At 40.0% G+C, this 27,501-nt stretch overlaps 1 long non-coding RNA gene across 1 annotated transcript; it reads left to right on the top strand.

Moving 5' to 3' along the window:
- Window positions 1-355: 355 nt before the first annotated feature.
- LOC309643149 lies at window positions 356-26,636 on the top strand. Its single transcript, XR_014253578.1, has 3 exons — window positions 356-9,756; window positions 9,977-21,560; window positions 21,916-26,636. It is a non-coding gene; the product is annotated as an uncharacterized lncRNA (long non-coding RNA).
- The last annotated feature ends 865 nt before the right edge of the window (window positions 26,637-27,501 follow it).

The following is a 27,501-nucleotide window of genomic DNA, read 5'->3' as shown; positions in this document are numbered from 1 at the left end:
CCACATTCAGCCCTGGACTGTGAATTGAAAACTCAGATATTTATAAACAATCCATGGAAGTGCAGACTATCGTTAACCCCACTTTAAGGATGGGGAAACTGAGGTTTCGAGAGGTTAAATCACTTTCTCAAAATCACTCTACTCTCAACGAGGACTCAGAGAGTCTCCTTCCTCAGTGGATGCACACCGCAGCAAATCATCCTACTACCTAAGGTCTCGGTTTCTTCATCCATCAAATCAAGATATTAGAAATATCCAGCCATGTAAGAAATTCATATTTTTGTCCTGGCCCTTAAGGGTATTTCCCATCACATTCTTCCCTGAGACTAGACCAGGATGCCGCACTGGTAAAAAGAGCCTAAGGGCAATGGCTCGCTCTCAAGCCCTCTGTTCTCAAGGCACTGTGTTAAAGACAGGTAACGTTTGGTCATCTGCCCCAGTCTCCTTTCAAGCCGGCCTGTGTGGACAGTTGGGTAGTCTCCCTCTTGCATCTAAGCTATTTTCAAATGGCTCAGATTTCTAAGATGGAAAGGATCCTTTTCATAAAGATCCAGTTCAGCTTTGATCATTAAACCGTTCCTTGCTTCCCTGTCAGTTTTCACCAAAGTGGGGAAACTGAGCCAATACGTGCCCATCAGCTCAGGGGGTGGGTGCTGTGGATCGAGGCAGGGGAGACCGCCGTCTCCTCCAAGCTGCGTGAGGACACCCCGCTGGGACCGAAACCCAGGGCGAAAAGAGGTTCCTTAAATCAAATTCTGCTCCCCTCTCTCCCCCTCTCCATTCCCGGGCAGATAAACATGTAAGGTTTATGATTGGATAAAGGTTTGGTTTCATTCCAAGCATAGAAATGGGTTTAGAAGACTTCAACTTCCTGTCTCCTAACTTTCCTGACCACAAATATTTTTTATTGTAAGCCATGAAAGCAAAGGGTTATTTAATAAATTAACACTTCAAATGCCTTTGGTTCAACCCTTAGTTCTAAGCTCAATTATTGGCCTCCTGTTCATTTAGCTCAGGCAGTTCATCCTGCCTCGCCTATTTCTTAATTCCTCTGCCTAAGAAGCTTGAGTTCCTATCCTTACTGTATTTTATGGTTTTACAATACTTTATTGAATTGCTATATTGTAATATTTCTGCCATTTCCCCCGCCCCCCAAATAATCCTTTATGAAGAAGCATGGGCACAGTCTGGAATGCAGTGAAGTAAGCACAGCAGTCTTTATAGCATTTTACAAATTTCTCCTGGCCTCAGAAATCACTAATCACATTTAAAAAAACCAAAAAAAAAAAACCAAAAAAAACCAACCTAGCCCTTTGCCTGCAGGACAATGCACGGTTTTTTATTAAAGGAGGAATTTAAATTCCTTCTGTGCACAGACTGTTTTAACTATAAAGACTTAGAAAATTAATTTTTGCCTAGAATCTCTTATAGATAATACTATAAAAATAGTGCCTCTTTAAGAAGCATATCTCATGCAAATATCAAAAAGCCTTTTATCTGTGTTCAAGATTTCTTGTTCTATTTCTGTCCCTTGTTCCCTTCTCTTAGCAGAAGATCAGACTTCGAGAGCCCTGGATCTCAGAACTTGCTGCTGGAAGGTGGAGCCTAGGGGCCGGCCACAGGTTGAGCTGCTGGACAGACATTTTACAAGCAGAGACGCTGAGGGTCCCAGCTGAACCTCCTACTCTATGCTGAACACTGTGCCAGGTGCTGAGGCAGAGAAGTGGAGGATTCAAAGGGCAAGAGAGACAGGGTTCCAGCCAGGAAGATCACGAAAACACAGTGCTGGAGGAGCAGACCGGGCCCGCTGTGCAGCATGAGAAGCAAGGGAAGGAGGTAACATCTTTTAAGCAGTATTGCCCCAAACTTCCCTCCCTCATCAACCACCTTCGGGATTTTTGCACATCCTAGTACCACTTGTATTTTTTTTTTTTAACATTTTTCTTTAAATGATTCACTTTTTTATTTTAATGTAGATTCATCCTCAGCAATAATATTGGTTGAAGTCACTGTTTAATGTGCTTCTATATGTATTTTCAAATATATATAAATTAAGTACATGACTATTAAAATTTTTTAAATGTTTCATCTGGGCACCCCCTAAACATTACCTCAGGTATACCACCAGTCATTGCCGCAGCACATGGTGGGAAAGCCTGCTGTTATGGACTAAATGTGTTCCCCCTCCCCAGAGCCACATGTTGAAATCCTGATCCCCCATGTGATGGCGTAGGAGGTGCAGCCTTTGGGAGATAATTGGGTCATGAGTGTGGAGCTCTCGTGAATGAGATTAGTGCCCTTAGAAGAAGAGACAGGAGAGCTTGCTCTGGCTTTCTGCTCTCTACCAGGTGAGGAACAGTTGGCTGTCTATGAAGCAGGTAGCAGGCTCCCACCAGACACCGAATCTACCAGCCCCTTGATCTTGAACTTCTCAGCCTCCAGAACTGTGAGAAATAAATTTTTGCTATTTAAACTGCCCAATCTATGGTATTTTTGTTATAATAACCTGCCCTGATGAAGACGCCTGCCTTAAGATAGAGAAGAAACCAGGAACAGGAAGGGATGAGAAAAAGATGGCTAGGACTTGGCATGTGTGGAAAAAGAATCTCCAAGTTGTGTCTGGTGGTGATGGGGACTTCCCATCCGCACGCACACGCGCACACACACACACACACACACACACACACACCCCAAATGAAGCACTGAAGCCCGATGCTCAAGCGGCCTCCTTCCCCATCTAATGGCCTTCTGTCCCCAGAGCAGACCCCAGGAGACCTAACGCCCAGACCCTGTAAACTTATACTGTTTGACAGATTGCTGGGCCTGGATGAATCTGCCCAAATCCATTGTGATCCACTAGATCACGCATCCAAGCACAGATCCTATCATTGTAGTCCACAGGATAAGCTTTCTTTCATTGGGAAGAAAAGCAGTGCTCGTTTTTACATTCAGCTGCCGTCAACATGGTGAATTTGTTGCCCACAAAGGATATGATACCTATGCATGCCCCAAGTGTTGGACATTTTGATTTGCTAACTTCTAACTTCTCATGAGCTAGTTTCTGAAGTCAGCCGTGGGATCGTGAAAAGAGCCAGGTTATGGAGTCAGCCCAGACACTGACCAGATGCGTGGTCTTGGGTGAGTTACTCAAATCCTGTGACCCTCAACTTCCATATCTGTAAAATGGAGATAATGATACATGCATCTAATAATCTCCTTTTTTGGCGGGAGAAGAACAAAATGCCTAGTGTGCATAATAACGAAATGCCTCCCATATAGTTTGAAATCACACAGTAAATACATTTTTAATATGAACTTTGCCGCCATCAGAAATGGCAAAATCATAGTGATGAAGACTATACAAGCAATATCAAAAAAGTCTTAAGATAATTTTAAAATATTTCAAATATTCCAATATTTCAATTTACTGTATTACAGTGTCTGTGTGTGTGTTCCCTCTAATTTCACATAAGAAAATTTATGCATATTCATGTACAAAGACAAAAACATGGAAAAGTAATTTTCATGCATTAGGGCTGAGATGCAGTTTGAAATTAAGAACATTAGCTCTTAAGCTGAGCTTTAATCCCAGCTAGGCCACTTCCTAAATATATTATCTTAGCTAAATTACATAGTATCTCTAAGCCTTAGTTTCCTTTTCAGAAAAATAGGGATATTAATAATAGTATCAACTTCAGAGGTTGGTTTAGCTGCTATCCGTAAATTCTGGTCTTTAGTAAATTCACAGTAAATAGTACTGTAATTAGGTGGTAGGATTATGGGGATACTTGTACCTTTTAAGAAAGGATCTCTGTTCATTGATAGAAAGTTCCAGTGGCCAAGTTACAACCGCATTCACTGAGTTTCTGTTGTTCAACCCCAAAGTTGTACTGTGGGAAAGAGAGCGAAGAGCAAAGGCACCACTACCACCATAGGCTGCCCGGTCAAGGCTGAGCCACACCTGGGCCGCTTGTGACCAGCCAGAGGGAAAAAGCTGCTCCTGCCTCGTGGCCCAGTCAAATAGGACCTAATAATCCAGTGCTTTTTTCTCACACAGAACACATACATCTGGAATATCCCTGAGCTGTGTCTCTACCACTGCCACTTCCAATTTTACTTCAAGCTACATTGGAAAGTTTTAAATCCTCTTCAATTTGGGCTGCTTTTATTTGTATTCAGACTAAGATAGAGTGTGTATGCCAGGGGACAACTTGACCATTAAAAAAAATTCTACTTGACTGCATATATTTTTATCAATTTGGGAAAGCTATCAAAGCAGGCATTTTCACTTAAAAGCTTACAAATGAGGCTGATATTATCTGGTTGGGGGAGGGCTAGGGAAATCGCTAGAGCCAAAAAAAAATCCTTTTGTGTATCAGTTTCACATTGCTGTTGTCATGTACAGGATGTATATTCAAATGCGTTTGCACATTTCTAAACTGATCATACATCAAAATTAGAGCCATATTGTTCCTTTTACAGCAAAACTGTTTATATAGGAAATATTGTACCAAACATTCCCTGCCTCCACCCTGGCTTGTGACTGATTGCAGAGTGAGATAAAAGCACTATGTCCACAAGCAGGAAAAAGCCTATATGCATGCAAGAAATCAAAAGAAGGTGTGATTTTAACACAAACACTGTTATCAACCAAAAAAATAAAAAAGTTACTAGAGTTTATGCAAATTCAGAGAAAGCAAAAAGCATATACTTATACACTGACAGTTTGAAATTTAGGGCTTGGGTTTGATAACAGTATAATTCAGTTTGGTACAGTTTAAAACAGCCCCTGGATGCCATTTTATTTCCATGTGACCATCTGAATTAGAGTCATTTACAAGAGACAGATACGGCCCACTAAGGGGAATCCATTTCCTAATTCACTATAGGAAATGGTGATTAAAGCTGGCTACTGGTTCTTTAGTGTATTCTCTAGAAGGGCTGTGTTGGTTTCAAGTAAGTGCAGCTGAATTTTCCCCCTTCCACGCTCAGCCATTTTTTTCCATCTTCTTCTTGCTTCAAAAACTTGCTCCAAGTACAAAGTAAAGTGGGAAGTTGGCAGTTATCCTATAAATCCGGGTTATGTTGTTAGGTCAACAAAATTGTAGATTTGATGGAGCTTAAAGGAATTTTAGAGATTATCCTATTCCACAGCTTTCAAACTTTAAATATTTTGTTAATGAAATCATACGTAGAACTCCAGCGTATAAATTAGGTTTTAACAGTATTTCACTAGTATAAATTTATTTGAACAGCAAGCAAGAAATAGTCCTAATTTTAACATTTATCTTTTATAAAGTCAACAAGTTAGAATGAAAATACTGATTTGATAAATCCAAAATATTGAAATTTGGGATTATGAATGATAGTTAACAGTCTTATACCTGCCTCAGCATCTAGTTTGCTGCTGTTGAGAACATCGTTTCTCACAGAAGTAAGTAGTGTAACAGTTTTTTGTGTTTTTTTTTAATGGAATCAGGAAACTTAATTTTACAATTTCAAATGTCAGAAGACACTGTATTCCAAGGTCTTCACAAAAACAAGGTAACCTGGCCACATATGTAGAAGGATTGACAGACTTTAACATATAGAATTTGGGGGAATATAATTTTTGTTATTGCAATTCTTAAAATTGAATAGAAATGTACTTTAAAATAAAACTCAAATTAAATGGTTGCAAAACCCCTGAATATGGTTTGAAAACCACTGAGCTAGTCCAACCTCCTTATTTTAAAAATAGGGAAGCCAAGACTCAGAATGGAAACGATTTGCCCAACGACATATTATGAAGTAAATGGCAAAGCTTCCTCAGTTACCCCTTTTTTTCTTGCGTCTCCCATCTCTCCTTCTCTGTAGATTATTCCTTGAGCACTAGAATATATATATATATATGTTTTATTATCTCCCATCTTTAAAACAAATGAACCAAACAATAAAGAAACAAAAAGCCTCAATCACCCAGTACCCCAACATCTTCATAATGTTAATACCTTTCTACTACCATGTTTTAAATTTCTTGAAAAGTGTCAACAGATGCTATTGCCTCTTTAGTCAGCTCCAATCTGACCACCCCTCCTACTCTTCCACCAATTCCCAAAGTCGATTTTCTTTTTGCTAAATTTTATTAGCCTTTCACCTACCCCAGGTTGCAAGCTTTATAACAGCAGAACTTTTTGTATTTTGTTCATTAATGCATCCTGATTCCCTAACACAACGCCTCACTCATAGCAAGTGCTTAATTAACATGTGTTGAATAAATTAATAAGTCATGTTAGAATCTCTACCATTTATGAATAAAACAGATTATCAAAAACCTCTAAGGGCAGAGTCCTATTTTCAAATAAAAATTTATAAAGAAATAAAAGAGAAAGGAGATGGTTGGTAAAAGCAACCGCCCTTCAATTATACTGCAATAAATTTTTTTTAATTTTTTAATTTTAAAATTTAAAAGAAAGCAATTGCCCAGTAAGCACCCCTACAAAATAACCATTCAATAATCATACAAATTGTATTGTTGTGAGAAAGCAAGTTTTAGTTCGATTTTGTCACTCAGTTTTGCCTTCTCAGTTTTGTGTTTTATCAGTGTAGGTGACAAATGCTTTCATTTTCCCTAAGTCCTGCAGTTTGGAGGCTTAAATATGCCCTTTTGATTTTGCTTGTCAACCTGCTAGTTCATTTTCAAGCTCTGGTCTTTCTTGTCAAGTGCAGCCAGTAGAACCAAGGCATAGCAGCGTTATTCCGTTTCCCAAACTCCCATGCTTCCAAGTAATCACAGATGACATTTTTTTACCCCTGAATATTGTATTATTTTACCATAATATAACATGAGTTACTATCTTTCCGTCCTCCAATAATAATTAATTGCTCATTACCCAGCCCCAAGCAGCACGTAGTTTGGCTATACTTCAATAAGAAATGACCATAACATTCTCATGGCTTATGATGATAAAGGTTTATTTCTCATTCATATTACATGTCAGCTGCAGGACAGCTGCAGCTCTGCTCCATGCGTCTTCTTTATTCAAGCACCCAGGCTCAGGGATCAGCCCCTATTTGGGACATTTCATTCTCATGGCAGAAGGAAAAAAAAACAGTGGTTCTTAAAGCTTCTACTCAGACACCGCGAATATTACCCTGCTGCTTACATTCCATTGGCCAAAGCAATTCACATGGCAAAGGCTGCAGCCAGTGAAGTTGGGATATATTCCTGCCATGGAGGGGGAGGTCCTGTAGAGGGAGAGGTTCTATAGAGATGGGAGCAGTAAAAAGGGTAGTAAATATTTTGGAAAAGAAAAAGTAATTATGCTGTCCTCTACAGTTACAATTTGAATATTAGGAATGAGAGAGTGGAGGCCCATGTTTCTAGTTTGGAGAGTAGAGCACATGGTGAAGCCATCCCTTCAGTCCAGAAGCTTAGACAGAGGAGCCAAGTGATGAAGACAAAGATTATGGATTCCATTTTGAACGTGTTGAGTTATTTATGGCTGTGAAATCTCTGAATAGAAATGCCTGTTTGGCACCTGGTTTCAAACTTGGATTTGAGAGACAAGAACTGTGCTGAGATATAGTTCTGGAGTCACCTCCGTGTGGATTGTGGATGGAGCCACAGGTGTATGAGGAAGAGATGAAGACTTAGAAAAGTACATTCTTAGAACTCTAAATTTAGTTATCGGTGGTGAAATGAGAGCCTACGAGAGACTGAGAAGAAGAAGAAAAAGACGTATGAGAGGGCCATGTCATGGAAAGCAAGGGAAGAGATTTCAGAAACATGTCCACAATATCAAAATGCGAATAACTAATGCTAATATCTAATGCTTACTAGGTACCAACCATTGTTCTAAGTCCTTCACATATACCCTCTCAATTTACACTCACAACAGCCCTAGCAAGTAGGTTTCTATTTTGTAGATGAAGAAATTGAGATAGGGAGAAGCTAGGTCACCTGCCCACAGTCATACGTAAGTAAAGGTGGAATGATGTGGAACCAAATGGTACAGCCCCAGAATTCACTCTCTACTTCAGAGGTTACGGAGGGAAGAAAAAAGAAGGTGGGAGCCTGATTGTCAAGGCTGAAGAGTGCATGGGAGGTGAAGAAATGGAGTAATGTGGGAATCCAGGGGAGAAAACAACGACGTCTGGCTGAGCTGACCAGGAAAATCTTCATCATCTTGGTAGTAAAGGTGAACATAATTTGGACGTTCTTTTCTCCATGCACTCACCCCTCCTTGTCAAAGCTATAGTTTGGAATCAAGATCTTCTGAGAACTCCATCTAAAGGGCAGACCTATGGGAATTTTTTCAACCTGAGGAGGTTGTCACTTCCCCGTAATGACCATCCTGCCTTTGGATCCTGTGGCTGAGTTTGCTGGCTGGTCACCAGCGTTTCCTTTTCTCCTCGTAAACACAGCTACGTTTCCCAGGCTCCTTTGCATCAGATAAGCCACATGGCTGCGTTCTAACAATGATCTGTGGAAAGTAATGATGTGCTGCAGGCCTGGCCCATAAAGAACTCTGCTATTCAATCCCCCATTCTCCTCTCCCTTTTGCTTGCCCAGCATGACCTGCACTGAGAAACCACATGTTGAGGAGGGCAGCGCCTCCATTCACCTGGACACCCGAGTGATGGCACGGAGCGTCCACCCACCCTAACTAATGAGGAACATCTGCACAGGACTGTCCCATGAATGAGAACATTTTATCATGTTGAACCTCTAACATTTTAGAATTTGTTACAGCAGCTGTTACAAACATAACCAACAAAGATCTCTTTCTCTGTTAGAGCCACCTCACATTTCCATTTCTTGAATACCTTTGCATCTTCCTAGGAACTTTTTGTACATCTCTGATCTTTTGAACATCATAAATTGTATGATCTCTGGAGAAGAGATAAGAAGATAAAATCCAAATCTCTTTAGAGGAAGAGATCGAGTTTCCACATAGAATTTTACTCTAAACTCCTTTGGGCCCCTTTTCCTTTATAGACAAAGAAGAGCATGGAATAGACAGGAGGCCTAAGCCTCTTTGTAGCATAACAAGTCTGCTTCTGTGATGCAGTGACAAAGGTGTCAATGAGAGCATGCATTGATGTAATGGAAAGGTCACCAGATTCAGAGTCAGATAACCTTATTGCACCTGCATGACTTCAGGCCCATCACCTAATCCCTCAATTTCCTCATTTGTAAAATATGAATAAAGATACCTACTTTTCAGCCAATGATGTTTATTTATTCATTTAACTGTCATTGCTGAAGCACCAAATTGGTTGCAATGCCAACATGAAATGAGCGTGTATATCTGGAGGTGCTTTGTAAGCCATAAAGCACTCACCAATGGCTGACGATGCTGTCTCTATATCTCTCTAGCTAGCTACATTCCTGCTAATGTGTGTCTGTGTTTGAAACCAGTAAGAGAGCTGTGAATGTGCACTATCATTATAACCAAAGGATTCCAGTCGATCTTGGAGACTGCAAAAAAGGATTTTATAAAATGGCCCCCCATATCCCACTGGCTACTTTGCAATTTCCTCACCTAGAAACACTGGTTTCGTTCCCCTCCCCATCCTTATGTGCTGGCATCGCCAACACTAGGGCTCTTCCTCTTTTTACAGACTCTACTATTCCCTCAGTTCGTCAAATAGGCAAGAAACAGAATTGCAGCCAGTGGTGAGCAGGGAGCAGAGCCCATCAGTCTGCTGCGCCATGCCAAATCACCTTCAGGGTCAGCGTTTCCACCACCAAGGCAGCTCCATCAGTATTAGGTAGGCAGATCTCATCTCCGTAATTCTCAGTAGATTTCAAGGGCATGTAGAAATCTAGAATCAAAGAGCTCTACTCTCTCATTACCACCTACCAGGGCTACCATGGTCATTGTCAAAGAAAGCTGCTTCCCACCTCAGATTTGGGATCATTGAACGTCAGGACAGGAAGGAGGGCGAGGCTGGTAGGCAGTTCTCTGGTTCTTTTTTTTTTCTCTTACAGAAAACATTTCCGTTTCTGAAAGAATTCTGCAACTAAATAGCTACATAAAGGTTCGTAAACCACTGAAGCACACGTCATGAGGCAAGTGATTTACTTTCCAATCCTCAATTTCCTCAACTGTAAAATATGGGAAATAATTTGTGTTTCTTTCTGCCACAAGGGATTGTTGTGAGCATAAATGAAATCATTTCCACAGATACAGGAGGTATTACTATTACTTTCTTTATCACTATCTTCCTGAAGACCAGCACCAAGACCTGAGCCTCAAAATCATGTCATCAACAGCGTATATTCTAGGTCAACTGTACTGGATATAAGACTAGATTATTTCAGGTTTAAAATATGCAGGATCTCTCTGAAATTAAGACTTCGGATGGTAGTAAAGTCTCAGAAATCCAGGTACTGCAAATTCAGAATATATCACCCCTTGGAGGGAACTAAAACGTACCTTTGCACTAATTATGAAATAAGGACTTAATGTGTAAACGAGGCTTCAAGGGGAGTATAGACCCTACTCTCGAGTTAGTCATCAAAGCATTTTGCTCAGAACTTTTAAAATTATTTCAAAGCAACCTCTTCCTGTAAATAAGTAATATAGCAATTCTGAAATATTCTTACCTCTTTGTTACGGCAAGTGCCATAAGGGCCTACTCATGAAGCTTTTGTTAACTGAGTTTCCTTAATTAAAAATGTATTGGTGAAAATATTCTCTAACTTAGAATTTATACCAAGAATGAAAATTACCTTTTATTGAGTCCTCATTGATGTTAGGCCACTGTTTTATGTGTTTTCACACACATCATCTCATTTAACCTTGATGCCAACATGACAACTCCATGATGTATTGTAGAGGAGATTATTTTTACCAACAGGAAAGCCAGGCTCAGAGAGTTTAATTAACTTGTCCAGTGTCCTGAAGCTAGAAAGTGCTAGAGCAGGGATACAAACCAAGGATTACCTGATTGTAAAGCCCTTTCTCCTGACCATTTTTCTCTTTTGTCTGTTAATTAAGATTGACTTTAATCCAGTTAGGACAATTTAGTAGGGACTTTGCTACAATGAAATTTACTAAGAGGGTCAGTCTTCACACCATCAGCTGGCACGTTCCTAGAAGACAATGGCCACCCTTGACCAAATCTTTATTAAGTCCCTTCAGCCTGGCTGGGTGTCATTATCTGTGGATGCCAGGGGAGGTTTGATGCTCATGACAACTTCCAAGTTCCCATTATCGTCAGGGAACTGATACATTTAAGAAACGACCGGTGCAAGGTCACAGTATCACCCGGCACATGGGAAGTGAGCATGGAAGTTTAACTCAAGGACTATTAGGCTCATGGACCATCTTCCCCTTGACCGCCTTCTGACATTGCTCCATGCAGCAGCCCTGGCATATAGAGGGAGGGTAAAGGACAAAAAGCATTAGTCTTCCTTGATCCCTCCCAAGAAAGAAAAGAGAACCAGCTGGAAAGGGCAGTGCAGTTGTTTTGCGGTAATACAGGCTTTCGAGGGAGCTGGCCCCAATGTCAGGAATGTGCAACTCTATCTGCTGCTGATTTTCTCCCCAAAGAGAGACCCTCTGGAACGTAAACGTCAACCAAGAATTGGATTTTTCTTACAGTGTCAACAATTACTTTGTTATTAAAGAAAAAATCTGGGAGGGAGACAGCAGATGGGCACATCTGACATGGGACAGGGAGGAGGGAGCAGTGTTCCAGGTAGTGGAGAAATTGTTCAAGGACAATTTGTGTATGAAAATATAACCCCTATAAATCTGCCAGAGCCAACAGGGCTGAAGACGAATCACTTACGGAAATGTGTCATCTCTCCCCAGCAAAGCTGACCAAAGGCTTAATTTAGGTACACGCCCTGCTTGTGCTGGGTTTCAGATATTTTTTTAAGTGAGGCATGGGCAACAAAGAAGTAAATTGATATCGGTTCCCCTGCCTTGTCCCGTTAATAGCATCTTTTGCCTCCTGGTATTTTTAGAGCTTTGGTTCAAAATATAAAAGCCTATGCCATAATCCAGACCAGCGAGCATATCATTACCATGGCAATAGAATATTGGCCTAGGAGTTGGAGAGCCAACTTTTTGTCCCAAAGCCACCATCAACTTTCTTGTTCTTGTTGGCATGAAGGATGGAAGAGCTGGTCCATTATTTAGCCAGTTGAGAACTGCCTAAGCAGCTCATTTAAGCCGTTAAGACATAAGTCACATTAGGGCAGGGAATTTTTTTCCTATTCATGCTGTGTCCCCAATGCCTGAACCATGACTAGTTCACAGTAAAGGGTGGCATTAATAAATGAAGCATCAGTTCATTTATCCATCTCAAAGACTGATGCAAAATATGCATGGGTTTTCCTTCCATGGAACTGCAAATGATACTTATTATCTCACTCAGCGTTTTCTCTGAGACCCGGAGGAAGCATATTCCCATATTACTTTAACGGCTGGTCCATGATTTTGGAGTAGGAACTCACCTCTGGGAACATCCTGCACCAACAAATACCTCCACTGAATTTTCAAACCCTCCCTACCAACTCTTTATTGCAGTGGCTTACTTTTTTTTCTTTTTTTGTTTTTTTTGACGTGGACCATTTTTAAAGTCTTTATTGAATTTGTTACAATATTGCTTCTGTTTTATGTCTTGGTTTTTTGGCTGTGAGGCCTGTGGGATCTTAGCTCCCAGACAAGGGATTGAACCTGCACCCCCTGCATTGGAAGGCGAAGTCTTAACCACTGGACCGCCAGGCAAGTCCCTGCAGTGGCTCACTTTCTTAACTTCATGTGTTCACCAGCTTGGATAATATAGGTTACAGACAATTACACAAAGAGCTGTGCTCAGAATTATTGCTCTCTAGATTATCCGATTCCAGTTTCATTTCCTCATACCTTTTAAAAATGAATGATCTGTCTGCTTTTCACAGGAGGTTTTAGAAGAGAGTCTTCTGATATGACCTTGGTTGAGTCACTTCTCCTTTCTGGGCCTCCATTTCCTCATCTTGGAGACAAGACAGTTGGACCAGATCAGAGGCACCAATATGGCAACACTCAAGAGTGGATGGAATCCATAGACACGTCTTATGTGACCAACATAGAGGGTTTTGGTTTTTTGTTTCTGTGTGTGGTAGGAGGTGGGAGAGGAGGTAGGGGAGTTTAGTTGCTTAGTTGCCAAAAGATAAAGACATTTTTACATAAGCATCCAGAAATCCAAATTTCTGTCTTCTCTTTAGAAGTCAGATCTGGCGACACTGGGTTCAAAGCCACAGAAGAACAGTGGGGGACTGTGCCCATTCCAGATAGTTTGATCTCTCTGGTTCTCCCCGTGCCCCCAGGCCCACTTCACTCCTTAGTGCTGACCCCTGAACTAGGTGAGCTCTGACATTCCTCCCATAATAAGCATTCTATTATTCTAGAATTATATAAAATACTGTCAATTGGTATTAGGTCACTACTAAGCATTTAATGAGGGTCGACATTGGGTAAAATGTTGTTACTATGATCTATGATTTTATTTTTATTTTATTTTATTTATTTTTATTTTATTTTATTTTTATTTTATTTTATTTATTTGGCTGTGCCAGGTCTTAGTTGCGGCACTCAGGATCTTTAGTTGTGGCATGCGGGATCTAGTTCCCTGACCAGGGATCGAACCTGGGCCCCCTGCATTGGGAGCTCAGGGTCTTAACCACTGGACCGCCAGGGAAGTCCCTATGATTTATTTTTTAAGATCATGGGGACACTTGATGCTCTGAGTCTCAGCTTCCTCATCAGTAATGAGGGGAATGGGCTGCTGATCAAGGGGCCATGAGACCCAGAGAGGTTCCATGCAACCCACCGGCCTCATTTGAATGTAAAGCTGTAGGATTAGAATGCTACGTGTGTGGCTGCTTCTCAAATATGCCCAGATATTAACTGAATGTCTGTAAACTCTTAACACTTTTCTCACTGACATTCTTCTAGTCAATGAAGTAGATAGTGTAAGTAAGACAGTACATTTTTCCCGTGGGACTCAATAAAGCTATTTTTATTTTGAATGGAAAATAAATACAGCCCATAAATTTTGTTTATTTTTTTCTGAGTAATCCCTTCCATTTCTCGAATTCTGTGATTCTGTATTTTGTTATGCCTTTCCCCACCCAGAACAAAATACTCTAAAACAAGATATTCTATAAATATCATATTTGTAGAAAAGAATAAAATTGAAATTTCCTAAATATGCTCTCAATGCTTTTCAATATGATTACATTCTGGCATCACAGGAGCCCTGTGAAGTAGTTATTGTCATCATACTTTACTGTGAGAGACCAGTAAGAGCTGGAACTCAGTGTGGTCTGATTAGAAATCCCAGGCTTTTCCCACTGTACCTTTCGGCCTCCTAGAAAAGTCTGTTTTCCAAATTGTAGCGATTAGGTGATTTTAGGTGGAAGTAAGCAAGCACTAAGGAGTTGACTATTCCTCCATTACTGACTGTTAGTAAATACATACATTCTTCTCATCGAGGAACTTATTTTAGGTTTAGAAATTTGTAAATCTCCCAGGTTCATCAATAATTATTTTTCATTATTGACTTTTAATTTATTTTTTTAAACTTTTAAACAACGTTTTTGTTTCCACTGTACTTATTTTTATGATTACCTTCTGTTTACTGCAAGTGACACTGATTTGTCTTTTAGTCATAAAAAGTTTTGAAAGTGAGTCAGTATAAATAAGTAAATTACAGCCAGGTGGCAAACAGTGCAGGTGGCAAGTTGATAAGGCAAAAATCAGAAACACAACATGCTAATGTCTGAAGTTGGAGGAACACTGGTCTGGAGGAGGAGGGATGTGGTCAGGGCTCTTGGGAGGGGCTGGCTCTATATACAAGTCAATTAAAGTCCGTCTTCTGGGAGCAGCAGTCTTGTTGCCTGAATAGGGAGAAGGGCCAGAAATAATGAAGTGTCAACAGGGCAGCATGTTCATCAAGGAAAAGCTCTCTTTTTGTCTTCTCAGTGTTCTTCCTCATTTCCCCCTCAGTACACCTCTGTCCTATCCCCCAGCTTCACCCCGCCCAGCACCTGTTATTTTTCTATTAGGAAGCTCATGCATTTTTAAACCCTGCTTAATTGGTCCCTGACATATCTGTCATCTCTCTTGAGCCCTAAAATCACTCAACTCAAGTAAAAATGTTCTCCTCTCCTCAGTAGAGCAAATGGAAAGTTATCTACATACAAATAATAAAATAAAGAAATAAAGATTCCTTCTCTAGAAAAGAACATCAACTAGAGTACAAAGTAGAAAACGCCAAGTGTTTAGGAAGACATCAGCTTTGTTTTATTTAATTGCTCCATTGTTTGCAATAAATTCTTAATAGCTTGAAAATCTAATTTTTTTCCACTACCAATTTAATCCTTGGCCACTTGGCAAAGTGACTTTTTTTTTCTTTTCTGCCTCTTGTTACCCCAGTGCAGAAGCTGGGTATTTGGATATGTGAGTCCTGAATTATGAACACTTACAAGAAAAATACCAGCTCTGTGCTGGGAATAGCACCAAGAGCTATCAAGACCTAGACTGTTGCAGATTACTGGGAGCAGACTATCTCTCCACCCTACCGTGGAACAGAGACTCAGAACTTGCAGAGAATAGAGACAGAAAGTCTGCAGGGGTAGTTGATGTGTAGTGAAATCTTTCATAACTCAGAAGACACAATTGCATCTAACTTTTATAGTAACCACATATTACTCATTATAAAATTATTGCAGGATTAGAAATACATGCCAAATATGCCATAACTTCCTCCACCCAGACTATGGCGGGCATTACTAATCAATCATGCAACTCTTTCCTGTTAGAATGGGGCTGGAGAAGGAGGGCCAGAAAGGACAAGAATCTCCCCTATTCCTGATGTTTCTTTCTTGTAGAGGGAGCACCTTTAGTGTAACACTTCTGGCTTCACACTGTTTCCTCACTTTTTCTTCCTCAGGGAAGGAAAGAGACATAATCTGATACGCGAGCTTTGAAAGAAACAGTAGCCATGGGTTGCCAAGCATACCCACCCAGAGAGTGTATACTCCTGACTTTTCTCTACCAGCTAATGAATGTATCAGTGAAAGCCTTAGCCTTAGGCGAGATTTGCAGTGACCCAGTGCTGCCTAAGACAGGTGTTGTTTCTTTTTTTTTGTTTAGTAAATTTATTTATTTTGGGCTGCGTTGGGTTTTTGTTGCTGCACGTGGGCTTTCTCTAGTTGCGGCGGGCGGGGGCTACTCTTCATTGCGGTGCACGGGCTTCTCATTGCAGTGGCTTCTCTTGTTGCAGAGCACGGGCTCTAGGCGCGTGGGCTTCAAGCAGTTGTGGCACGTGGGCTCAGTAGTTGTGGCTTGTGGGCTCCAGAGCACAGGCTCAGTAGTTTTGGCGCACGGGCTCAGTTGCTCCGCGGCATGTGAGATCTTCCCGGACTAGGGCTCGAACCCGTGTCCCCTGCATTGGCAGCCGGATTCTTAACCACTCTGCCACCAGAGAAGTCCAAGACAGGTGTTGTTTCTTTAATGCCAGAGGTAAGGATGGGGAAACCCACTTGCACAGCAGATATAACTCACATTCTCCAATTTCAACTTTAAAAAAATTTTTTATTTTATATTGAAGTATAGTTGATTTAAAATGTTGTGTTAGTCTCAGGTATACAGCAAAGTGATTTAGTTATATATATACATATATCTATCCTTTTTCAGATTCTTTTCCCATATTACAGTTATTACAGAGTATTGAGTTGAGTTCCCTGTGCTATACAGTAGGTCCTTGTTGATTATCTATTATATATATAGTTGTGTGTACATGTTCTCCAATTTCAACTTTAACAATAGCAAAGGTAATGTTTGACTCTCTGTCTTACTCTTTTGCCCAGTTAAAATTGAGACCTGGGGCTTAAGAGAAAGGTGATATTTACTGAGTCCCTCAAAACCCCTCAAAAGAGCAATTGATTAGGGTTTTCACGGGAAATTAATGTTCAGTCTAATACACACCAGGAGCCACAAGGTGCTACAGTTTAAGCTGAAGAGAGACATGAGGTCAGTGTTGTTTAGAGCCATCTGCTGACCCCTAGACAAGACCCTACACAGGAGCGGCAATTTTCATCACCAAGTTCTAGAGATTTTGCAATACAGAGAACCAATTTTGTCGTTGCTGCAGACATAATCTGGCCCAGGCAACTAACCCAACTGATCAAACTCATAGGCAGCTCTCTTATGCTTCTGTTGGAAGTGTAAATTGGTACCATCTTTTATGGGCCAGTTTAGTAGCATATAGCCATATTGTAAATGTATTTACACTTTGTCATGGCATTCCACTTCTGTGTATCTATCTCACAGAAAATGCACAAAAATATATGTTCAAGTTCACTGCAACACGTAATGGAAAATCGTAAACTACCTAAATATCCAGAAATAGAGAAAAGGTTAAATAGTTGTGGGATATTATGCAGCATTTTGTTCTTTCCTGTGGTGTATCGCTACTGTGTGTCAGTGAGTGGCGCGGGGATAGGGGAGAAAGGAATGTCCACTTAGTCCACATTTCTTCTATTTGAAATTTTAAGTGAATTTAAATTTACTTAATTTTATAATTAATCATTAATAAGAAAAATTGAACCCTGATGTAATAGTTTTTAATTCACAGTCTTTGTTTCCTGGGCACAGGATGCTGCCGCCTGTCGTTTAGATTGTTCCCCATGATCAGAGGGCCTGGCGCTGAGTGAGAAATCAGAAGGCTGGTGGATGAGCATGGAATTGGGGCCAAGGTAGCAGCCGTCTAGAGGAAAGAGTTCTCCCAGACCCAGGCGTGCCTGAGTAACCCTTTCCCTCATAATAGAATCCAGCTTGCCAAGGACTGATGTTCCTAAAACTGCCAAAATCGAAGTCTCCTCCTTTACAATGCTGGATGAAGATCATCGGAGTCTTCTTCTTTGGGTTCTTATTTCAGAAACTTCAAGCAGATCATAAACACATTCTTTCTTCTGTCAGATCCTAATACAATGGGTTGAGTTTCAGCTTTGACCAGGTGACTGCCCTTGAGAAGATGAGAGCTGCCTACCTTCCTCTTGAAGAGTCACGTCAGCGTTCTAAAGGCTGCGGGTAAAAATTCTATCTGATTTTGTCTCACTCAAATTTATATAACCCATTTTTCTTCCTGAAAAAAACCTGTTTCATGGATCAAAGTTTACTCAGTATTTTAGGAAAACTTGCCAAAGTACTATTTTTCAGCATGTTAATATTCTCCCTTGATTCGACACAAGCTATCCATATCTCCCTATGACCTCTTCAGCCGCTCAGGCTTTTTCTTGATGAATGTCATTTCCAGATAGCTGGTCTCACTGATCATATGTGAATTCTAGGTATTGACCACCCACCCTTATAATCACAGTCTCCTCTGTGACATAGGATTTGGTTTGTAGTTTACAACAGTGCCTTGGATAAAGGCTTTCTCACATCTGTGATTTTATTTTGTTCTCACAATAGTTTATCAGGTATGAGTGTCTCTGTGTCATCTGTCCTACTGGGAAGTGAAGTAACTGAGAATATGTCTTAGTGATGATGGAACCAAGCCTCTAACTGGTATCTCCTACCTTTCAGTCTTGAGCTAGAAGCCCATTAAACCCTTGCACAAAATAGGTTCTCAATACACTGGACTTTTTAAATCACTTGAAGCCTGGTGCACTGAAGGCTTAGTCTGGTAGATGATGTCTAACTTTAAACCACTAGGCTTCTCTCTATTAAAATAAATAAGCTGGCACCACTCTAGTCATGGCTGTTCGTTTACCATTGTTGTTATCTAGTAGCATTCCTGTCCCTCAGGGGAAGAGCAATGCAACTACAAAACTTATTCAAAAAGTATGGAGGGACTTCCCTGGTGGTGCAGTGGTTAAGAATCCACCTGCCAATGCAGGGGACGCGGGTTCGAGCCCTGGTCTGGAAAGATCCCACATGCCGCGAAGCAACTAAGCCCGTGCACCACAACTACTGAGCCTGTGCTCTAGAGCCCATGAGCCACAACTACTGAGCCCGCATGCCACAACTACTGAAGCCCACGTGCCTAGAGCTCGTGCTCTGCAACATGAGAAGCCCGCGCACCGCAACGAAGAGTAGCCCCCGCTCGCTGTAACTAGAGAAAGCCCGCGTGCAGCAACGAAGACCTAACGTAGCCAAAAATAAATAAATAAATGTATTTTTTTTTTAAAGTCATGGAGTTCCACGAATATTGAGATAATTCTCAGTTGATACCACCAGAGAATTCTTTATAGAAGAAGGGCCCTTGAGTTGGGTTTCAATGAATGATGAGGAAGGGAAGGTTGACTAGAGGCGTTCCAGGAACATGAATGTCATAGACAAAAACATGACAGTAATGAAGTTTTTTCTGTCCTTTCAAGATCCTGTTTCCCACTATTTAGATAGAATATTAAAGATCATCAAAGGCAGTAGTGAAAGCAATTCCTCTTTGTCTGAAGTCACCCCTGAGCTTCAAGAGACAGCCAAATGTTAGGGCTCTAGGCACATTTTCTTTGTAAACTGGTTTGCAAAGAAATTGCATTACTTGTTCTTGGGACTAAGTTGCTTATCAGTGGCCCATTCTTTGATTTGCACAACTGATGTCTTTTCATTCTTGTGCTAAGTGCTATGCAAACACAACCTGAAGAAAATCCTCAGACACCTATCTCCAACTGTACTACCACCCCTAGGGCCCTACAGTTTAAGTTCTAGAGTTGGTAGAGCAGTTAGGACTTCCGTGTCTCTATTTCCCAACTACAAAATGATGTGGAAGAGCAAGATACCAAAGGAGGAGACCCTTGAGGGTATAGATGAGCAGATCGATGTTTGTTGAGCGAGGTATTGGGAAGCGAGGGATTGGGTGCAAAGCCAAGCAAAATCCTCAAGTTATCCAAATGAATTCAATTGATTTACTCCTAGGCTGCTTCTCAGATCACATACCCTTTGCATGGCACCCAATTGAAAAAAACAAAACAAAAAAACCATCTACCAGTAAAGCACTTCCTATCTGGCAGAAAAGTCAACTACCCCACCAAAAATCACACAATATAGTTATTTACCCATTTTGGGTTCCCTCAGGGCTCAATCTCCCATAATAGATGGTTTTCTTTTTAACCAGATAAATTTATTTTCTTTGATTAACTAGCAAATGTTCCTTTCCCAGGAGATGGTGCCTTAACACCCGAGGGTCAATTTTATTCCTTTATTTCTAAATCCTACAAGTTATTCACGTCCCCTTAGACGCTTCCTCCTCAGTGAATTTGGGCAAGTTATTTAATCTCTCCATGCTTCAACTGCTAAAAAGGACTACTGAGAGTGCTTATATCATAAGAGTTGTAAGGATTAAAAGAAATAATTCAAAGTATTTAGTAGCACTCCTAGCACATAATGAGTGCTCAATAAATGTTAGCTATTAATTTTACTTTGAACATTCTCTGGTTACAGTCATTGCCTGTTTTGCACATCTGCAAAACGTTTTCCAGTGGCTAAGGCAAGGAAGTTCTAGTACTTTTTCTTTCTATATATATCTCATAAGTAATACATCGTAGAAAATTTTGAAACTACCAGAAAGTACAAATAAAGAAACATAATTGCCTTAATTCTACTATCAACATCAACTTGTATGTTTTAAGTTAAAAATATTTCCTTTTAAAAACAAGAGTATTTTTAATATCTTTCCAGGTCAATAAACATGTTTCTATTACATTCTTAATATGTGCATATTTTCCTTTATTAGTGTTGCACCATAATTTATTTAGCCGACCCTGTATTTCAGTTACTTATGTTGCTTCCAACTTTTTCTTATTTTGAACAATGTTCTGGGGTAAATTTTATATTCCTTTTGTGAACTTGTCCAAAATGTTCTTTAGCATAAATTCATAAGAGTGAAATTTCTGGGTTTGAGGGAATGCTGTATCTAAAGGACTTATTATATACTGCCGAATTGTCTTTCAGAAGAACTGTGCAAAATTGGCAGTCTCCCCAGTGGGGCAAATTCCATGCTCTCATTTCCGACCCAATACTGGCTACTATTTAAAATATTTGCCAAGTTGATGGGTATAGACCTAATTTTATTTTTTAATTAAAAATTTTTATCAAAAGTAATGATGAAAAATTTTGTATCAAAAGTAATGATGAAAACTTAATACATTCACCGAACATTTGAATTTTTTTCTTCTGTGACATCCCTGACAGTTTCAACAAAGAGATGGTAAAATGTGTTGTTAAAAGCACAGACTCTAGACTGATTACCTGAGTTTGAATCCATATTGAATCTCTTTCTAGCTGTGTGACCTTAGGCAAGTTACTTATCCTCTCTGAGTGTGTGCCTCAGTGTCTTCATCTAAAACTAGTGGCTAATACTAGTGCTTACCATATAAAGTTAAGTACATGCAGGCATTTCGGACAATGAGCTACTGTTACTGTTGGCCCATTTTTCACTTGGTGTTTTGGACTTCTGTAGGTGGACATGGTGAAGAAGGCAAAGTGGAGGATACAGAGAAGCGACAAGGTAAACAGAATGCCTAAAGAAACATGAAGTGTCATGCTAGCTCCTACGTTTGAACCTTTCCAGTATTTTCATGTGTGTTTTTTTTTTTTTTTAAAGATGACAGGTTTTGTTTTGTTTTTAACTTTGGGTTTATTTATTTTATTTATTTATTTATTTATGGTTGTGTTGGGTCTTCGTTTCTGTGCGAGGGCTTTCTCTAGCTGCGGCAAGCGGGGGCCACTCTTCATCGCGGTGCGTGGGCCTCTCACTATCGCGGCCTCTCTTGTTGCGGAGCACAAGCTCCAGACGCGCAGGCTCAGTAGTTGTGGCTCACGGGCCTAGTTGCTCCGCGGCATGTGGGATCTTCCCAGACCAGGGCTCGAACCCGTGACCCCTGCATCGGCAGGCAGATTCCCAACCACTGCGCCACCAGGGAAGCCCTTTTCACGTGTTTTAAAGAGTGAAGAACAAGAATGGTTTCATGCATTGTTATCCGCTTTGTGAAACCCAGTTTAACCCAAATGAACAGAAGCCGTGACAACATGGAGTTTTCTTGGTCTACGCACGACACTGTCCCCCAGCTCAAGCAGCTCCCAGGCTGTGCTGTCTTTCACCTATAATGACCCATGTTGAGCAGGCCTGGGGAAGTACAGCTACATTTGTCCCAGAAGTCTAGGGGCCCCAGCCTCTGGATCTCAAAATTCAAATTATCTAAGAATACCTCTCCTCTCCCTGTTACGAAGCACAAAGAGGAATTTTTAGAACCCAATTTTGTACTCTACTGTTGTCCTCAGATTTGGGTGACACTATCTAGAAATGCACACGGTCCCAGAGATTTCATGGAGGGTCAAAAGGAACCTCATCTAGTTGAACCTCTTCATTCACAAGGAAGGTTCTGGATCACTATAGTCACAACAGATCCAAGAATAGGAAAGCAGAGAGCTCAGGGTGCTTCCTAACTTTTGGAGTTGAGGAGCCTTCCATGTAATTTGTTTTAAAATGTTTAAACCCAACCCCAGTGTTGATGGGATTAGCTAAAGATGGAGGAGCCACAATTACTCGAGTCCATTCTGCACATACATCCTGTCCCAGAATGATCTGAGGCACTTTATGAAGGTGGAATTTCATAGCATGTATTTGAGAAGCATTTGCGTAAGGACAATCATCTCTCTTCCTCCCCCAACCAACATCCCCAACTTTTCTCCTCAGAGCTTTGCCTTACGTAAGTCACCCAACACCACCTCCCATCTCTGGGTCTCAGCTTCCTCCTATGTAAAACAAGGGTGTTCTCCTAAAAGATGCCTTCCAGAACAAACATGTCATGACTCCATTTAAGGGCCTATATATTGACTCAAAGAATGTACTTTCCTGAAACAAAGTACTTTATGACAACAGAAATCACCGCTTCCACAATTACTGTTATTGAAAAGCAGCTCAAGAGGTCCACACAGATTTTTAGCCAGACACAGAAAACAACTCAGGGCTCCTCACTTCCATACCTTGACAAGCCAGGTACACTCAAAATGGGTACTGCTTCCAAAAATAAAAACATGGGTCCTAACTTAGGGAAGGGGGGTTTAAAAGATCAGCTTACCTGACAAACATAACTTTACAAACATAACTTTTCAATACTTCCAAGGAAAAATTTCAAAGCTGATTTTAATGCCATCTTTCCTGTGATGTCTTCCCAAATGGCTGCAATTCCTGCCCTCTCTCCATGGTACCACGGTCCTCAGTGGCTGGACCCGTGATTCTCATCTCTGGTTGCACATTAGAATTCCTTGTTTGGGGGAAGGGGGTAAAAAATTCATATGACCTGTGTACTTACCCTCAGAGGTTTTGATTTAATTAACCTGGGGGTGTGATCCCAGTGTCGTATCTTAAAAACTCCCCAGACGAGCATCGTGTGCAGCCAAAGTTGACTGCCAGTGTAGATGAACTGGCTCCAAAGTGGGGTACATAATTCATCAAGATGCTGAAAAACTTACAGAATGTCTTCTTATATATATACTTTATCTCATTCTTTAAAAATTCTTTATAATTTATATTTTGAGTATATTAGTATATATTAGTACATTTGTAACAGATTAGTGCAGAGGTAAATATATATTTTATCAACAAATATACACATATCTGGTGTGCGTTCTAAAACAAGGGTTTTCTGATAGAAGTACATCCTCCAGAAGTTTGAATCTAAATAATTCATTGGGTAAGTAGCCATTTCTACTAAGTAGACATTTCTTTAATTATAGTCTTTGTGGTCTGTTGTTAGCTAATTTTATGTTGTTATCTGCCTTTCATCTGTGCATTTTGCCTTGTCTCTGAAAGTAGACTGTAAATGCCTTTAAGGCAAAGATTCTGATTCGTGCTTTTTACTATCCTTCATATTTCTTGGCGTGGTGTACGACCCGTGGCTGTTCAGCTCTGGGCAAACCTTAGTTTCCTCACTTAAAAAATACTGATAATAATAGTACCTTCATAGCATTATTATGAGGATTACATTTGAGATAATTCATACATAGTTCCTAACATACGTCGCTCAGTGAATGGGAGCTGTTTTATTACTTGTTTGTTGAATTGAATTCTTACATCCCATACATATGGAATGCCAGGTACCATGCTAGAAAATGAGAAAAAAAATGTATAAGACATGGTTTCCCCTTTGAGCAACTCCTAGTCTAACAACAGGAAAAAAAACCCCAGACGTTTAAACGCTCAATAATAAGGATACAAAATAGATGCTAAGATCGGCATATTATAAAATTCTATGAGAATATAGCTAAGGGAGCAATTAATTTTTCCTAGTGCCTTGAAGCATGAATAGGAGTTTTCCTGTGGACAAGGAAGAGGCATATGCTTGAAAGAAGAGCACAAGCAAATGCATAGAGCACTTGTTCTCAAAGTGTAGTCTGGGGATCCATGGGAATCCCTGAGACCACTTCAGGTGGTTAAAATAACAATCATAATACTAAGACATGGTTTGCTTTTTCCACTCGCATACTCTCACAAAAGTATAGTGGCATTTTCCAGAAGCTACATGACTTGTGATATTCAACAGATTAAATGTAAAAGCAGCTATGAGAATCCAGCTGTCTTCTATTAAAGAGATTTATGAAAATGTAAAACAATGCCCTCTCTTTTCACTAAGTTATAGTTACTTTTTAAATACACGTATGTCAACATGTAATGTGTTTATTATCATTATTTTTAAATGAGTTAATATTTTAAATATTTCAATTATAATTTCTAATGTAAATATATACATGTATATATTTATATTTATATATTTATATAAAACCACCATAAACAAAAGCTCTTTGAGGGCCTCAGCAATTTTTAAAAGTGAAAAGGGTCCTCAGACCACTAGCATAAAGGCATAAAGTTGTGTGGCGTGTTCAAGGAATAAATGAATAAACGAAGACGTGCAGTTAGCTGCCTCCAGTTCTTTTGGGAGTAGAGTGTAAATTATAAATATATACATCACACATTCATACACAACGAATATGATTACCATATCCTCTCAGCCCATGAATAACAGATAAAATATGCTAAAAGGCTGAAAGATTTAACCTGAATCTATTGGTGATTTTTGGAAAGGAGGAGGGAGCAGATTTAGTTAATCCAGTGAAAGTCATCGCATATAAATTTGCAAAATATTCCCTGGGCTGAGGTCATGTGTTTAATTTTAGCAAGTAGGGTGAATATATTTGGGTAGGTATTTATACTAAGCAGTGGACTGAACTGGAGATAGGTTTGACAGTGGAAACAGTGATACAATCTTTATTATTTTCAATGCAAAAAAAATGAACTATTAATGTGATGTTCTGGTTGAGAATTTAAACTCTCAAAAAATCTGGAAATTCAAAGTCATGGTACCCATAGCAACCATAACTCTGCCCCCTTGCATGCCCAGTGTGGAGTATTTTGTATTGCAGTACATGCTGTGAAATCTATGCCTAAATGTGCTATATAACAGAGTTACAGTTGCTGTGGGAACTGTAACTTTGAATTGCCTGCCTTTTGTGTCATTAAACTTTCAGCTGAAGTATTGCATTAAAGGAATTTTTTTTCCTCCACTGCATTTCCTCATTTAAAAAAAAAATTGATTGGGTGTTTTTTTTTAAAGGATGTAAATGATGTTAGATTCAAAAGGAAGGATAATGCATTCTTGTTTCCCAGATATATGCACTGATATAACATTAGTGAATTACCACATTTACATATTTCAACCTGCAATAACAAGTCATAAAATAATCCTCGATTAACATAGAACCTTTAATCCTGAAGGGTCCCATCACACACATAGACACACAGTAACCAAACCACATTGGACAAGAAAACTCAATAAATATTTAACAGCGCCCAACAAAATTATACAGTGCGTTAGGACAAGCAGTCAGGAAGAAAGGTACTGTCATCCATGGGTGGAACACAAACTGAGGAGTGGGAAATCTCATGCTCCATTCCTACTTTTTTGATGGCATTGGCTCTGTCTTTGACCTTGAGTCAGCGACTTGAATCCCTCACAACTCTGGGTATTCCATTTTCTCTGTTTACTGAGGAAGTATTTCTAGGACCAATGACAAGAAAAGACTTCAAAAGGTCATTTGGTTGTGTATACTACTGCCAGCCAAGGCACATACCTACATATTCTAGAACAGGCAATTACAACTACAAACTTCTACTACAAAAGGAAAGATAGTAAATATTTTAGGCTCTGAGGGCCATACGGTCTCTGTCGTAACTACTCAACTCTGCTGTTTTAGTGTGGTAGATGCCATAGACAATACATAAATGAATGAGCATGGCTGAGCTCCAACAAAATTTATTTATGGACACTGAAATTTGAATTTCATATAATTTTTATTTGTCACAAAATATTATTTTTCTAGTGATTACTTTCAACCATTTAAAAATGTAAAACACATTCTTAGCTCGTGGGTTGTACAAAAACAGGTAGTAGGCTGCAGTTTGCCAGCCCCTGCTCTAGAAGTTTGAGTTGCATGTCAGGCTGAAGGCTACCTGTAGACAGAGGTGTGCTTCTAAATATTTAACTAGCTCCCCAACCCAAAAGAGGTATGTCTGTGTTAGTTTTTATATATCTAGATCTAGATGTAGATACAGATATGTACATATGGTATACATATATGATTTAGATATATATGATTTAGATAGATATATAGGTGTATAAGTTCGTTACACATTTTGCTGATACACAGCAAGTGTAGCACAAATGTACAAATAATAATAAAATATGCCACACTCTTCACTGTAAATTCCATAGAGCCAATCTATTCTCAGAGAATGCTTTTGTTAACTATTTGCTGAACTCTTGTATCCATAGCTAACCTATAATTGCATTAGCAAACGAGTGTAGTTCCAACCTGAATATTGTTTGAAATTTTCATTTAAATTGAGGAGTAAAATAAAAGTGAGAAAACAAAGATGTATCCAAAAATTTCACTCGTTCACCAATGACATGAGCAACTTCTTTGCTGAATTATATAGCTTTCAAAAATTTCCTCAATTTTTTTGTGCTGTTCACAATATTATTGGCTACAGACTTGACATACTTTTTTTTTTTAATGTGATTTTAAGCCTCGTTGTTAAACAATGAGTTCTTTTTTTTTTTTAATTTTTATTTTGTTTATTTATTTTTGGCTGTGTTGGGTCTTCGTTGCTGCACGCGGGCTTTCTCTAGTTGTGGCGAGCGGGGACTACTCTTCGTTGCGGTGCACGGGCTTCTCAGTGCGGTAGCTTCTCTTATTGTGGAGCACGGGCTCTAGGCACGCGGGCTTCAGTTGTTGTGGCACGCGGCCCCAGTAGTTGTGGCTCGCGGGCTCTAGAGCTCAGGCTCAGTAGTTGTGGCGCATGGGCTTTGTTGCTCCGCGGCATGTGGGATCTTCCCGGACCAGGGATCGAACCCATGCCCCCTGCCTTTGCAGGCAGATTCTTATCTACTGGGCCACCAGGGAAGCCCTTGACACACGTTTAAGTTTAATCCATGTATTAGTCAGGGCTCTT

The sequence above is a fragment of the Balaenoptera physalus genome (genome assembly GCF_965194825.1).
Source record: "Balaenoptera physalus genome assembly, chromosome: 14".
NCBI classification, from domain to species: Eukaryota; Metazoa; Chordata; class Mammalia; order Artiodactyla; family Balaenopteridae; genus Balaenoptera; species Balaenoptera physalus.
Note: the sequence above shows the minus strand (reverse complement) of the source record. Positions and strands in the feature narration are given on the sequence as shown.